This window comes from Lithobates pipiens, unplaced genomic scaffold, assembly GCF_037356315.1.
Source record: "Lithobates pipiens isolate NorthernLeopardFrog02 unplaced genomic scaffold, aLitPip1_a1.2 Scaffold_19, whole genome shotgun sequence".
Classification (NCBI taxonomy): Eukaryota; Metazoa; Chordata; class Amphibia; order Anura; family Ranidae; genus Lithobates; species Lithobates pipiens.
In genome coordinates, this window is record NW_027507764.1 from 532031984 (window position 1) to 532046874 (window position 14891).

At 50.8% G+C, this 14891-nt stretch overlaps 2 protein-coding genes across 3 annotated transcripts in view; one reads left to right on the top strand and one right to left on the bottom strand.

Moving 5' to 3' along the window:
• TIMM10 (translocase of inner mitochondrial membrane 10) overlaps nucleotides 1-6941 on the bottom strand; it is a 140705-nt gene extending 133764 nt beyond the window's left edge. The window contains exon 1 of the mRNA XM_077493206.1: nucleotides 6801-6941. The gene's annotated coding sequence lies outside the window, so the exon portion shown is untranslated. The remainder of the gene's footprint in view (nucleotides 1-6800) is intronic.
• Nucleotides 6828-14891, top strand: part of LOC143997544 (uncharacterized) — a 66200-nt gene continuing 58136 nt past the window's right edge. Inside the window, exon 1 of one of the 2 annotated variants that reach the window (XR_013277703.1) lies at nucleotides 6828-6965. The gene's annotated coding sequence lies outside the window, so the exon portion shown is untranslated. The remainder of the gene's footprint in view (nucleotides 6966-14891) is intronic. The other variant, XR_013277702.1, reaches the window with a different exon arrangement.

Here is a 14891-nt window from a genome sequence, read left to right on the forward strand (position 1 = left end):
TAGTTGGGAGAGGGTGGCCCAGGGCCTACTCACGTGGGGCGCCTCCTGAAGCTGATCGGTGCCACCGATGTCCTCGTTGCTGGCGGGGTGGCTGGGGGCCCCGGTTAACCGATGCACCTGATCTACCCAGTTGCCGCGGAAGGAGCTGTAGCCAGTCCGGGATCGGGATAGGCTCTGTCCCCAGAAACCGAAAAAGAGCCGGCAGGTCGGCGGCCGTCTGTAGGGTGAAGCTTCCAACGTCTTTGCGGAACATGACGGACAGGGGATACTCCCAACGATATGTGCAACCGAGCTGTTTGGCTAGGTCAAGGAGTGGTCTAAGAAGGGCCCTCCGTCGCAGCGTAGAGCGGGACAGGTCTTGCAGTACACGGATGGTCGCTCCATTCACCTCCACATCACCAAGCTCCCAAGCACGTCTCAAGATGGATTCCTTCTGCGTGTAGCGGTGTAATCTGCACACAATGTCCCGCAGCCTGTCCGGGGCGGCCGGTATCGGGCCGAGGGCTCTATGCGCTCTGTCCAGGGCTACCACCACATCTGGGTCACCGAGCACCACGCGGAAGATATTGCCAACCACCGCACTCACGTCCTCTGGGCCTGCTGTCTCCGGGACCCCCCGGAGCCGCAGGTTGTTGCGGCGGCTCTGGTCTTCCACGTGTAGTTGGAGGGAGACGGCGGCTTCTCTGTGGTGGTCCCTAGACTGCTCCAGCGCGGCAACCCTGGCCTCTAAGGACGTCAGAGATGACTCCCCCGTGGACACTCGTTCCGCAATACTGGAGACCTCTCCCGGACCTCCTGAATGTCCCTCCTGTGCGTTTCCTCCAACCGCAGAATCAGCGCCTCAATGGCGGACTGTGTTGGGAGGGCCTGGAGCATGTCTCTAATGTCCTGGTCCAGCATGGAGGGCGCAGGAGCCACCGGGGCAGGCATCACCTCCACTCCCTGCTCCGCTTCCGCCATACAGTACTCCGGAGGTGTCTCCTCGCCGGGCCGGAGTTCGTGATCGCTGCGGTGAGGCCTGCAAGGCCTCTCGTGAAGATGCGACGGCCGCTCCCGGTGGAGAGCCCTCTCCGCGCCCGAAGTAGCGGCGGAACGAACCGGCGGATTTGCTGTGAGGGGTCCCTCGTGTTGCTCCCCGTGTCCGGTGCTTCTTGGATGAGCTCATGCCGGTAGAAAAGACTATTAGCGCCGGGGCATGAGGCCTTGGACCGGGAGCTCCAAGAAAAAGCTGCCTCACTCGGCCATTCCTTAGCCACGCCCCCGAGATCATGATTTTTTAACAATTGTGCAGCTCTACCAGGAGGGCATACATGGACGTCCTCCCGTTACAGTGGTTATACCGGGATGATGCCTGCACCTACAGGCATCAATTCAGTATCAGCCAGCAATTCCCTTCATCGTAAGAACAATCATAGTGGCAGTTCAGCCGCTTGATCATTCTTACAGGTGGCGGGAAGGGTCATCCCCCCTTCCTGCCTCCTGTAAATAAAAAAAAATAAAAAATAAAATCAGTTTGATTTAAATCAAGACTTTTACTAGTGATTTAAATGAAATCCACCCTGCGCCTGGCAGTTGTAAATACTGCTTGGCTGGAAATCTCATTGACCCCACATCTCTCCATAAAGAGGACCTGTAAAAGCACTATTCCTATTATAAGGGGATGTTTACATTACTTATAATAGGAAGAAAAGATCGAAAAAAAAAAAAAAAAAATTTAAAAAGGGAAAGTGAAAAAAAGTAAAAGCACCCCTACAAGATCATGCACAGAAGCAAATGCATAGGTACACCACGCCCACATATGTAAAATGGCATTCAAATCACACACGTGACGTGAGGTATCGGCGCAAATGTTAGGCCTCATGTACACTTCTGCTGGTAAACGGATTTTTAGGAGCAGTTGGCCATTTTTTTTTCAACTGCTCCTGAACTCTCCTCTATGTTAACCTATCAGTACATGGGTTTGTTTATAGTCATTTCTAGGCAGTTGAATTTAGAGGCTTTTTTTGGGGGGGGGGGAATGTGTGTTCAGAAGCATTTCAAACGCCGCTAACCGCATTTATGAGCGTTTTTGTGTAGTAGGGAAACATTTTATTATTTTTGAGCCTGGAAAACACACAATTATCAAGCTTGATATACCATGTGATATTTCCCTCAGCCAATTATGCTGTACAATACACCAGGGCTCGACAAACCCCAGACGCCAAGTCGACTAGAAATCGCAACCTGGCACCTAAGCTGCCACCAGCCCACTCACTATTGATGCCCCAGACATGCAGCGCATGAACACTGACTGCCGTCCTCCTCCCTCCTCCACACTTAGCGGCAGCTGCGCTAAGTGTGTGAAACTGACAAGCAACGGTGAGAGGAGGATCTGTCAGATTTCAGCTTGATGTCGGGGTGGGTGGGACCGACCCGGCAGCTATCAAAAACCAGCCAATGGGATCTGGGCGGGCCGCTACGTGTATGTGGCCCCGCCCCTTTTCTTCAGCAGCCCAATCGTTGGCTAGTGTATGATGGCTGCTGAGTCCCGCCCACCCCAGCCGGGTCCCGTCCATTCCGACAAATACTGCAGCTGCTGACTTTTAAAATAAGGACACTTACCCGCCCAGCGCGCCCGCGATGTTGGCACCCGAAGACGATCTCTCTATCGTCTCTCGGGTGCTGCCATCGCCATCTTGGGTATGGGAATCAGGAAGTGGAGCCTTTCGGCTTCATTTCCCGGTTCCCTACTGCGCATGCGTGAGTTGCACTGCGCAATAAGGATGGACCCGCTGCCTATGGGATCTGTGCGTTTCCCAGCAGGGGACTTTCGGAAAGGGGCGTAATCTACGCCCCTTTCCGCAGAGAGCTATCCCGGAAGTGGGTGCAGATACCTGTACTGTACAGGTACCTGCACCCCCTCCCCCCTGAAAGGTGCCAATTGTGGCGCCGGAGGGGGGGGGGGGGATTCCAATGAGCGGAAGGTCCACTTTAGGGTGGACCTCCGCTTTAAGTTCAATTCTGACAGCTCCTCTGTTACATTTCAGTAACAGAGTGCTCCGTGTGAAACCTGCCAGTGCCACCTGCCAGCGCCAACCAGTGCCATCTGCCAGTGCCAACCAGTGCCACCGCCAATCAATGCCACCTGCTAGTGCCAACCAGTGCCACCTGACACTTCCAAACCAGTGCCACCTGCCAGTGCCAATAGTGCCACCTGCTAGTGCCAAACCAGTGTCACCTGCCAATGCCATCTGGCAGTTCCACGTGCCTGCCAGTGGCAACCAGTGCCACCTGCCAGTGCCACCGCCAATCAGTGCCATCTGTCAGTGACAACCAGGGCCATCTGCCATCACCAACCAGTGCCACCTGCCAATTCCAAACCAGTGCCACCTGCCAATTCCAAACCAGTGTCACCTGCCTTACTCTTTCTGGTCAGCCCATAACCCCGATGTAACAGCGTTTCATTGGAATTGACTGGGTGCTCCATTGTGAGTTAGGGATAGGGGGTGAAAATGAGTGGCCTTACCCCGGGAGCTGACAATCCATACCACTCTATATATAAATAAAAATAAATAAAATAAAAAAACTGGCTCCTAAATTCAAAGCAAATTTTTCAACCCCTGCAATACACAACTTGCATTACTTGATGCTGAAGTTGGGATAGGAATTTCACTCACCTGTCAACCATTGAGAAATTTAACCTGATGACCCCCACATCAATGGATGGGTCCAGTAGCGACGAACTCTGGTCCTCTCATGCAATTTTCTACGTCTTTGAAACCTCAGCAAAAGCAACATCAGGAGCATTTCCTCACACATGCTCATCATGGCATCCATATTAACAAACCAACCAAAAAAATAACAGCTAGCTACAAGCATAACGCTTTCTCAGCTGCTACTCACACAGTTCTCTCATAGAATAGCAGAAATAGTTAAAGAGGAAGTAAATCCTGATGAGTTTACTTCCTCTTTCATTCCCTGCAAAGGCAAAGCATAATGGACTACTATGCATCGCATAGTAGCCCATTATGTGTCACTTACCTGACACAGGAGCCAGCGAAGTCGCCGATGTCCCCTGTAGTCCTCCGCATCCATCTTGTTGGTGGGGTCTCGCAGCTCCGCCGCGCTGACGTCACTCCCGCGCATGCGCACGGGAGCCGACACGCGCGGCAGCTCCGTCGCTGAGAATGCCGCGCTTAGTGCGCCTGCGCGCCGCTGTCTACGGAGCATGCGCCGTAGACAGCGGTGCCTGTTTTCGGGCAAATATCTCCTAAACCATATAGGTTTAGGAGATATTGCTTGGACCTACAGGTAAGCCTTAATCTAGGCTTACCTGCAGGTCAAAGTGGTTTGTAAGGGTTTACAACCACTTTAAAGAGGAAGTAAAGGCAAAAAAAAAAAAAAAAAAAAAAAACAAAAAAAAAAACAAACACACACACACACACACACACACACACAGTAAGGCAAAGGCATAATGAGCTAGTGTGCATAGCATACTAGCTCATTATGAATAACTTACCTGAGAACGAAGCCCCCGAAGCGGTCCTTCTCTTCGGCGCTGCCATGTATCCCGGAGCGACTTCCGTGTCCCGCTGCTCCGGCGCTGTGATTCGCTGGAGCTGCGATGACATCACTCCCGCACGTGCACACGAGAGCCAACACTCGCAGCACATCGCCGCGATCTGCAGCCTGCCAAGTGCGCCTGGCTGTCTTCGGGTAAATATCTCCTAAACCGTATAGGTTTAGGAGATATTTCTTGGACCTACAAAAGTTGGTTGTAAGGGTTTACAACCACTTTAAATACTTGTCTTTAGTGTTTTCTAATCATTTGGGAAGGTCTCCTGAGGTTATCTTTAGGGCTGCTAATCACACATAGCTGTAATGTTCCATCATTCAGAAACATCCCGTGTACATTAAAGCGGGGTTCCACCCTAAAGTGGAACTTCCGCCGATCGGAACCCTCCCCCCCTCCGGTGTCACAATTGGCACCTTACAGGGGGGAGGGGGGTGGAGATACCTGTCAAAGACAGGTATTTACACCCACTTCCGGGCATAGACTCCCGTGGGAGTCTATGTCATTTCCTGTCCTGCCGCGCTGTCTGCTGGGACACACTCGGGTCCCAGTGACAGCGCGGACAATTCCTATTGCGCTGCGCGACTCGCGCATGCGCAGTAGGGAACCGGGAAGTGAAGCCGATTCGCTTCACTTCCTGATTCCCTCACCTAGAATGGTGACGGCAACAGCCGAGAGATCGACCGGCCTCGGCATCGCTGAAACCCGGGACAGGTGAGTGTCCATTTATTAAAAGTCAGCAGCTGTAGTATTTATAGTGGCTGGCTTTTAATATATATATTTTTTTTTTTAGGTGGAATCCCTCTTTAAGCCTTAGAGCAAAAGAAACAACTCTAACTATAAACAGACAAGCTGTAAAAAATATATATATATATATATTAATAAAATTTAAAGCGTTGCCTATGGAGATATTTGAGTAGCAAAGCTTGGTGGCATTCCACAAGCGAGCGCAATTTTTAAGCATGACATGTTAGGGGGATGAAGATAGAAGAGGCTAACTTTAGGGTCCTTTCACATAGGGCGGATCAGTGCTGATCCAACCCGTGGATATCCGCTTGCTCAGCGGGGATTGCCGGAGCGATTTCCGCTGAGCAGGCAGAGGACAGGTCCGTCTCTGCACACGAACGGACCTGTCACAGCGTCGCTCTCCCCTATGGGAGATCGGGTGACGACGGACACTGCGATAACGGATGGAAAAATAGCTTTTTCCTCCGTCACACTTTTTCGGATCGGAGCGGGTCGGATGTCAGCGGACATGTCACCGCTGACATCTGACGCTCCATAGAGCTCTAGGGAGCATCCGTTCAGGTCCACCTGAAAAACTGACAGGCGGACCTGAACGGATCGGTAGTGTGAAAAGGGGCCACCAAAAACAAAACACATTTGAAAAGTGCACAAATACCGTGTGACAAAAAAATCAACCACTAGGTTCTCTGCAAAAAAAAAAAAAAAAAAAAAAAAAAAAAAAACGCACCACAAAATGATATATATATATATACACACACACACACACACACACACACACACACACAATAAGTTTAGGGGTTCTGAGTAATTTTCCACCAAAAAAAAAAACCCATTATAAAAATAATTTTTATATGTAGGAGCAATGTGCCAGAATTGGCCTGGATGAGAAGTGTTAAAAAGCAGGGAACCGTGCCATCATTCAAGATGGCTGCTATATTTACTGAAATATAAAAGGAATTAATGGGCAGTCTACAAGAAAGTGATGGCTTTGCTGCACAAGACCCGCGCGTCAGCCAATTACCACTATACCCAGCCCCAACAATCTTTCCTTATCAGTGGTGTAGTTGTCAGCATCCAACAGAGATTTCTAGTACGCTCAATGCGTTATATTTTATAATTATTTTATAACCGCCTAATAATCTGTCTGAGAGCTAACGCTGGAGAATCTTTGTTCCCACTATGACATTAGATCCTGCCGGGGTTTAGGGAACAGCCTGTTCAAAGAACTTCTGCAGTGATGCATTAGCGTTCTCTCACACACGGAAACACTGGCAAAGCAAACATCCAGCACAACCACGATTTAACTCGCCGTGAAAAGCGTCGCTCCAATTTAACTGACTGGAATAGTATAACTTCGTTCGGAAGACGAACAGCAAATTAAAAAAAAAACCGTGACGTTCAAAGTCAACGTAACCTTGAAAGACGGATATCACAGGGCATATTGTCACCATCCTCACTACCCTACTGTTATGGTAGAACTACACACAAACCGCTTCCTTACCGTTTCACGTCATTAGAGAAAACTCAAGCGTTACCCAGGAAAGCAAAAACGAGGCTCATAAAGTTCACCTGCAGAGGATACCGGATGTGATGTCAGAAAAAAGGCGGATGTCTTGACTGGAGGAAGAGACAGATCACTTCCTGATCTAACAGCGTAGATTGTGAGGTAAGGCCCCTTTCACACTGACGTTCAGTTCAGGCCCGCCTGTCAATTTTTCAGGCGGACCTGAACGGGTGCTCCATAGAGCTCTATGGAGCGTCGGATGTCAGCGGTGACATGTCCGCTGACATCCGATCCGAAAAAGTGTAAGGGTCCTTTCACACGGGGCGGATCAGTTCTGATCCGCCCCGTGGATATCCGTTTGCTCAGCGGGGATCACTCCGCCGATCCCCGCTGAGCAGGGAGATGACAGGTCTGTCTCCGCACACTGTGCAGGGACGGACCTGTCACAGCGCCGCTCTCCCCTATGGGAGATCGGATGACGACGGACCGCAGTGCCCGTCGTCATCCGATCCGATCCGCAGACGGATGGAAAAATAGCTTTTTCCTCCGTCACACTTTTTCGGATCGGAGCGGGTCGGATGTCAGCGGACATGTCACCGCTGACATCCGACGCTCCATAGAGCTCTATGGAGCACCCGTTCAGGTCCGCCTGAAAAACTGACAGGCGGGCCTGAACGGGACGTTAGTGTGAAAGGGGCCTAACGGAGGAAAAAGCTATTTTTCCATCCGTCTGCGGATCGGGTGACGACGGGCACTGCGGTCCGTCATCATCCGATCTCCCATAGGGGAGAGCGGCGCTGTGACAGGTCTGTCCCTGCGCAGGGTGCAGAGACGGACCTGTCCTCTTCCTGCTCAGCGGGGATCGACGGAGTGATCCCCGCTGAGCATACGGATATCCACGGGGCGGATCAGAACTGATCCGCCCCGTGAGAAAGGACCCAAAGGGAGAAGCCGATGTCCAATCATATAAGGTCCACCATCGGATAGTGTCCGCTGTGTACTGCGCATGCAGCAACATAGATTCCGAAAATAGCCGAGGATGAACGGCACCTGCGCCGTGAGTCCAGGTTCTAGCCCCACCATCCAAGTAGACATAGAGTAGGAATATAAAAAGAGCCGAGCCCGAAGCGTGGCGAGCAAAGCTGGCCCGCGAGGGGCCCTCTAATTTTCCGAACCCTGTGTCTGCTTGGATGGTGGGGTTACCACCTCCACTCACGGCGCAGGCGCCGTTCAGCTTCAGAGATTTTCCGAAGCTTCTTCTGCCCCGTACTGTGCGGACGCTATATGATGGCAGGACACTATCTGCCAGAACACCGGGGAAGTGACATTCTGAATATGTTCCTAGTTTAGCAGACAGCCAAACCTGCTAAAATAACGAATTACAGGGAGGCATCAAACTCATATTTCAGGGAGGTTACGCTTCGGGCTGACCTCCCCCAATAAAATGCAGCCTTACCAGTGCCTATGAAATGCAGCCTGATCGCACAGCTGCTGGTTCCAAGGGTCTGGCTGCAATGGGGCTGGTGAGCCAACCTAATCAGAGAATTCCCCAGCAGGAAGGGGGGTGGGTGGAGACAGAAAGAAGACTTTGGCGCTGCGATTTGCAGGCTATAGCAATTAGAAGAAAGAGAAAAAAAACTTTCCCCAGTCAACCGGACTCTCTTTACTTTTGGGTGCCACTGCACAGTAATCTGTGCGACAAGTACATGACAGTCCTGGTCTGCTCGGTGGATTGATATAGAAGAAGATCACTGCTCAGCAGCACCCAAAAGTGGAGGAAGAGTCCGCTTGGCTGGGGAATATTTTTCTTTTAGTTGCTACAGCATGCAGTTCACAGGCGGCACAGTCTTCTCTCTGCCTCCACCCAACCTCCCCTCCTTCCCTTCCCTGCTGAATTGGTCGGTGTTCTGTCCAAAAATGTCCGCCTATCGAATAGTGTCCGCTGTGTACTGCGCAGCACTTGCGCAGTAAGGAGCACAAGGAGATTTGGAAAATCTCAGAGGATGAACGGCGCCTGCGCCGTGAGTCCAGGTGCAAGCCCCACAACCTCGGCTCTTTTTTATTCTATGTCCACTTGGATGGTGGGGCTTGAATCTGGACTCACGGTGCAGGCGCCGTTTATCTTCGGATATTTTTGAAATCCGCTTGTCAACACAGCGAACACTATCTGACGGGGGACACTATTTGACACAACACCGGACCGACCAGACTTAAAAAAAAAAAAAATGAAAAAAGTACCCATGCAGCAACCAAAGTAAGCTGGGAACAGCAGTATGGGCTGTTCCCCCATGCCAACCCCCTCCCCTCCCCTCTGCCTTAGCTCGCAGCACCTTAAATCTGTCTGTCACTCAGCTACAGACAGCGTGGCCGTACTCCATTCGCATAGTTGCCAACGTTGTAAAAAAAAAATTCAGGACACTTTTGGCAGTAGGTGGAGTTGTTCTATAATTAGGGGGTGGAGCATACGGTTATAGGTGTGGCATAGGAAAAGGATAAAATGCGGCGCGCGCCGTGGCAAAATATGGGCGTGGTTTACGTAAATAGTGGGCGTGGCTCAAAGGGGCGTGGCTCAAAGGGGCGTGGTTAGTGTCTGACATGAATGTGGGATGGAGAGGGAAAGGGGGGGGGTGGAGGGACAGCAGCCCCCCCCCCCCCCCCCGATCCTACACCACAATAGCAATGTGTTTTCCAGAGTTTGACAATCAGCAGATAAAGACACACCAAATACCTGGTGTTAGCGCTTCAATCATCCCGGCGCCATGATTGTTATGGTGTCAGGATGATTGAAGCGCATTATTTATATTATTACATTGTAATATGAAATTAAATCATTCAACTCACCATAATGCTGAATCAGTGGGAGCCATGAGCGCGTCACTAGCCATGTTGCCTGCCACCAGATGCCATCAGGTGCCCTCAGCAGAGTCCCTCCTTACATCAGGTGCCCCATCAGAGCAGCCTTCCTCACATCTGGTGTCCATCAGAGCAGCCTTCCTCACATCTGGTGTCCATCAGAGCAGCCTTCCTCACATCTGGTGTCCATCAGAGCGGCCTTCCTCACATCTGGTGTCCATCAGCGGAGCCCCTCCTAACATCTGGTGCCCCTCTGACATCCGGACTCTGATTGCGCCCCTCTGACATCCAGATTCTGACTGCGCCACTCTGACATCCAGACTCTGACTGCGCCCCTCTGACATCCAGACTCTGACTGCGCCCCTCTGACATCCAGACTCACTGGTGCCCCCTCTGACATACAGACTCACTGGCGCGCCCTCTGACATACAGACTCACTGGCGCGCCCTCTGACATCCAGACTCGCTGGCGCCCCCTCTGACATCCAGACTCGCTGGCGCCCCCTCTGACATCCAGACTCGCTGGCGCCCCCTCTGACATCCGGACTCACTGGCGCCCCCTCTGACATCCGGACTCACTGGCGCCCCCTCTGACATCCGGACTCACTGGCGCCCCCTCTGACATCCAGACTCACTGGCGCCCCCTCTGACATCCACAGACTGGCCCCCTCTGACATCCACAGACTGGCCCCCTATGACATCCACAGACTGGCCCCCTCTGACATCCCATCCACAGACTGGCCCCCTCTGTCAGATCCCATCCACAGACTGGCCCCCTCTGACAGATCCCATCCACAGACTGGCCCCCTCTGACAGATCCCATCCACAGACTGGCCCTCAACATACCACTGACCCCCGACATCCCGTCATTGCCGCGCGGAGACTTTGAACTGTGGCGCCACCGGTTCTCTATTGAAGACCAGCTTCTGGTCTTCTTAAAAATGGTAGCCGGCAGAGAAATTGAATTTGAATTTCCCGACAAACAAAATTTCCCGGGACAAAATTAATTCGGGACTAGGGATGAGCCGAACACCCCCCGGTTCGGTTCGCACCAGAACTTTCGAACGGACCCCAAATTCGAACGAACTTTAGAACCCCATTGAAGTCTATGGGACTCGAACGTTCGAAATTAAAAGTGCTAATTTTAACGGCTAATATGCAAGATACTGTCCTAAAAAGGGTTTGGGGACCTGGCTCCTGCCCCAGGGGACATGGGCCAATGCCTAAAATGTTTTTAAAAATGGCCGTTTTGGCAAGAGCACTGATTTTAATGACGATTAAAGTGAAAAAAAAAAGTGAAATATTCCTTTAAATATGGTGCCTGGGGGGTGTCTGTAGTATGCCTGTGAAGTGCCACGTGTTTCTCGTGTTTAGAACAGTCCCTGCACAAAATGACATTAAACGGAAATAACACCATTTAAAACTGCTTGCGGTTTTAATGTTATATCTGGTTCCTGCAATATGGTTGAAAATCATTGAGAAAAATGGCATGGGTAGCCCTCCCTGCCCATTACCAGCCTATTTAGGTCTTGTACGCATATTAAGGGGAACCCTGTACCCATATTAAAAAAAGGAAATGCGTGTGGCCCCCAGGCCCTATATACTCAGAACAGCAGTATACAGGCGGTGCAAACAAAACAGGGACTGTGTAGGTTTGTTGTGTTAAGTTGAATCTGTTTGTAATTTTCAACTGGTACATTTTTAACCACTTGCCGACCGCCGCACGCCGATGTACGTCGGCAGAATGGCACGGGCAGGCATAAGCACGTACATGTACGTGATTTGCCTCCCGCGGGTCGGGGGCCCGATCGGGCCCCCGCCCGGTGCCTGCGGCGGTCGGTTTTCGTTCGGGAGCGATCCCGGACGAGGGGACGGCCATTCATTCATGGCCACCCCCTCGCGATCGCTCCCGACGAATGAAAATCCCCCGTGACATCACTTCCTCTCCTGTAATGTAAACACAGGAGAGGAAGTGATGTATTCTCTCCTCGTGTCGGTCTTTTTCGTTCCGGCACCGAGGAGAGAGGATCGGTGAGTTGCACCTAACACTACACTAACAGTAGAACACGCCAGGCACACTTTTCACCCCCCTGATCACCCCCCAATCACCCCCCAATCACCCCTGCCCCCCCCAGTCACAGTGACACCAAGTGCATTTTTTTTTTTTTTTTTTTTTTTTTTTTTTTTTGCATTGGTGTCATTTGTGACTGTAATAACTGTTAGGGCAGTTAGGGCTAGCCCCCTTTAGCTCTAGGGTGCCCCCCTAACCCCCCCAATAAAGGTTTAACCCCGTGATCACCCCCCGTCGCCAGTGTCACTAATAAGCGATTTTTTTCTGATCGCTGTATTAGTGTCACAGGTGACGCTAGATAGGCAGGTAAGTATTTGGGTTCGCCGCAGCTTTTTATAGCGTCAGGGACCCCCATATACTACCGCATAGCCCCCTGATTGCCCCCCAGTTAACCCTTTCACCAGTGATCACCATATAACTGTTACAGGTGACGCTGGTTGGTTAGTTATATTTTTTTGTTTCAGGGCACCCGCCATTTATTACCTAATAAAGGTTTAACCCCCTGATCACCCGGCGGGTGATATAAGTTTTTTAGGGTCAGATAAGGCCTGCGTCGCCCCAGCGTCAGGTTAGTGCCAGTACCGCTAACACCCACGCGCAAAGCATACACCTCCCTTAGTAATATAGTATCTGATCAGATATATATTAGCGTTGCCAGCATTTTAGGTTTCCCAAAACGCATTGTTAGCGGGATCAGCCCAGATACCCGCTAGCACCTGCGTTTAGCCCCTCCGCCAAGCCCAGCCCAGCCCACCCAAGTGCAGTATCGATCGATCACTGTCACTTACAAAACACAACACACATAACTGCAGCGTTCGCAGAGTCAGGCTTGATCCCTGCGATCGCTAACAGTTTTTTTTGTAGCGTTTTGAAACAGTCGCTGACAGGCTAGGTGCTTTTTTACCTGTGAGTCTCACTAGTGTACCCCTAAATTTAGAGCCCAAAATGGCAAAGCGAAGGTACACTAGTGATGAGGCCTACACGTTTCTGAGCATGACAGATAGTGAAGAGGACGTCACTCATCTGTCAGATTCAGGCTCAGAATACGATCCTGTAGAGGACAGCGGCTCCATGACAGATAGCTCTGACGACGGAGATGAGGCCGCTGTTAAGAACAGGTGTGCCCAATCCCGTATGTATTCTGTTGTTGAGGTGCAGGAACCGCAGGTCACTCGTATGGAGCAGAGACGTACTAGAGCCGCTCAACCTTCTGGTGAACTGGCAAGCACCAGCGGCCTAGTACACCCTGGACCTACATCCAGCACTGCAGTAACACGTGGTGACGTGGCGAGTCCCATAAGTGCAGTTCAAGCTGGCGAGGTGGCAAGCACAAGTAGTGTCCCGCTGCCACCAAGAAGAAGACAAAGACAGGCCCGTCGTACCCATAGTGCCCTTCCTGCAGAATTCGCCAATCCTATTTGGGTGCCCACCACTTCTGCAGAACCCGTACTTCCCCCATTCACTGGCCAACCTGGCATTAACGTGGAAACAGTTGATTTTACGACACTTGACTTTTACTCACTGTTTTTCACCGAAGATCTCTTTAGATCTATTGTGGACCAAACCAATTTGTACGCTGCTCAACACATCGCCACTATTCCCCAGTCCGCCCTTGCCAGACAATGGAAACCAGTTACGGTTTCCGAATTTAAAATCTTTCTGGGCCTCTCCCTCAACATGGGCATAACCAAAAAGAGTGAGTTGCGGTCATATTGGTCCATTGACCCAATTCACCATATGCGCGTGTTCTCTGCTTCCATGTCCAGGGCACGATACGAGATGATTTTGCGGTTCATGCACTTCAGCGACAATGAACTCTGTCGTCCTCGTGGAGACCCTGAGTATGATCGGCTCTACAAAATTCGGCCCCTCATAAACCACTTCAACCAACGTTTTGCAGCCTTGTTTACTCCCGATCAAGTTGTCTGCGTTGATGAGTCCCTGATTAAATTTTCTGGTCGCTTGTCCTTCAAACAATACGTCCCCAACAAGCGTTCCAGATACGGGGTCAAGATGTATAAGCTCTGTGACAGGGCCACAGGCTATACACGTAGTTTCATGGTTTATGAGGGAAGAGATAGTCACGTAGAGCCGGAGAACTGCCCTGATTACATAGGAAGCGCTGGCAAGATAGTGTGGGACTTGGTGTCACCCTTATTCGGAAAGGGGTACCACTTGTACGTGGACAATTATTACACAAGCGTGCCACTCTTTAGTCACTTGTTTGATCAGCAGATTGGAGCATGTGGCACCGTGCGACCTAATCGCCGGGGCTTTCCCCAGCGGCTTGTAGAGTCCCGTCTTAGGCTGGGGGAGAGAGCCTGCTTGCGCAGTAATAATTTGCTCGCTATGAAGTGGAGGGATAATAAGAATGTTTTCGTTCTTACCTCCCTTCATGCAGACACGACGGTCCAAATTTCTACGGCGACTGGTGTTGTGGAGAAACCCCTCTGTGTCCACAAATATAACCTTAACATGGGAGGGGTGGACCTCAATGACCAGTTGTTGGCGCCGTATCTAGTTGCCCGTAAGTCCAGACGCTGGTACAAAAAAGTGTCTGTTTATTTATTCCAATTGGCTATACTGAATGCTTATGTACTACACAAAGCTTCAGGACGGACTGGATCCTTCCTCAAATTCCAGGAGGATATCGTCAGAGCCCTTCTGTATCCAGACGGTGCTCCACCTCACCTTCCCCTACCAGATGCAGTAAGCCGGCTGCATGAGAGGCATTATTCTTATGTCATCCCGAGTACCCCTACCCAACGAGCCCCCCAAAAAAGATGTCGTGTCTGTAGCAAGCGCGGATTTAGGCGTGACACCCGTTCTTATTGTCCCCGCTGTCCTGACAATCCTGGTCTTTGTCAGGGTGAGTGTTTTGAACGCTACCATGAACTAGTTGAGTATTAGCGCAGGGTACAGCATTGCACAAGCTAGGCACACGTTCACAGGGTCTCCCAAGATGCCATCACATTTTGAGAGACCCAAACCGCTGGAACCGTTACAACAGAAAAAGTGTTAAAGTTACAAAAAAAAGTGTTAAAAAAAAAAAAAAAAAAAAAGTAAAAAAACCAAAAAAAATATAAAATAAAAAAACCAAAAATAGTTGTCGTTTTATTGTTCTCTCTCGCTCTCTATTCTCTCTCTATTGTTCTGCTCCTTTGT